The 1,358-nt window shown below is 50.0% G+C and overlaps 1 non-coding gene across 1 annotated transcript; it reads right to left on the reverse strand.

The window, feature by feature from the left end:
- Positions 1–337: 337 nt before the first annotated feature.
- On the reverse strand, positions 338–412 carry Trnas-cga. Its single transcript has one exon. It is a non-coding gene; the product is annotated as a tRNA-Ser (tRNA).
- Between the last annotated feature and the right edge of the window lie 946 nt (positions 413–1,358).

Genomic DNA, 1,358 nt, shown 5'->3' on the forward strand with positions numbered 1-1,358 from the left:
TTTATTGTCTCGATCTCGAGATTCGCATGCCGTAGGGAGGGGCAATGGGCCAGCCAGCCGACTCCCGGCCGTTGTCGATTTTCCGACTTTGGAGCCGCCAGCTTTCACTCAGGCAGCTCTTCATCTGGTCTCACGAGGCTGTGTGCACCCTGTTCCAGTCCTCTCATCATGGAGAAACCTGGCCGTACCAGGAATCTAGCCCGGATTCTCCCCACACGCTGACCACTGAGCAATGGAAGCAGACACAGCCTCGATCTACTGTACATGAGCTGGAATGAGATTTTCACTCTGCAGCGGAGTGTGCGCTGATATGAAACTTCCTGGCAGATTAAAACTGTGTGCCCGACCGAGACTCGAACTCGGGACCTTTGCCTTTCGCGGGCAAGTGCTCTACCAACTGAGCTACCGAGCCACGCCTCACGCCCGGTACTCACAGCTTTACTTCTGACAGTACCTCGTCTCCTACCTTCCAAACTTTACAGAAGCTCTGCTGCGAACCTGGCAGAAGTAAAGCTGTGAGTACCGGGCGTGAGTCGTGCTTCGGTAGCTCAGATGGTAGAGCACTTGCCCGCGAAAGGGAAAGGCCCCGAGTTCGAGTCTCGGTCGGGCGCACAGTTTTAATCTGCCAGGAAGTTTCTGTGCATGAGCTGTTTGACTCCCACGTGCTGACGTGCTAAGATGTTAAAATTAACGCAATTGTTAGAATAAGTTATCTGCTTACAAGTATTTCGCAGTTAGGTTTTAATTAACTCTTACATGAGCCATATGCACGACACGCTTTTCACATTTGAAGGCAGTTCGTAAACATGCACACTTCTGCCCGTATGCACCTGACTCACCTCGTGCTGTGTTTATGCGAAGTCGCTTCCAGCTTCTCCAGCTCCGTTTCCAGGCTACTGGAAAGTACAACGAACTGCCACTACACCGTCGGCCCGTGGCGTCACCACCTTTCAATAAATAAAATTCTATACCAGGCTTTTGTTAGCTCTTTTAACCTAAAACTGTATATTGACACTTTCAGTTGAGCCTTATTGCCTGTCGTGGAACCTCCTTTTCGTGTCCTTCGAAAACAAATTTTTGCTGCTAGCGCAGCTACCTGGCTCTGTATGTTTAACCCGTGACTGGTACACCTTAGTCCTGGGCACCCGAGAGAAATTTATTTTTTCCAGCACTCCAATGTTTGCAGCAGCGCTGAGCTGCACTCCTGTGTACTCTCCCAGCATTCAGTTGGCTACCAGCCCGCAGCATTGTCGCAGGTGTCTCTTTGCCAGTTTTGTATCTATGAAATCACACAGCTCCCAAGGACCCAGTTGTACCTGCAGTGAAAGTTTTTTCCTTGCAATATTTTGGATGTATTG

This window comes from Schistocerca americana, chromosome 10 (genome assembly GCF_021461395.2).
Source record: "Schistocerca americana isolate TAMUIC-IGC-003095 chromosome 10, iqSchAmer2.1, whole genome shotgun sequence".
Classification (NCBI taxonomy): Eukaryota; Metazoa; Arthropoda; class Insecta; order Orthoptera; family Acrididae; genus Schistocerca; species Schistocerca americana.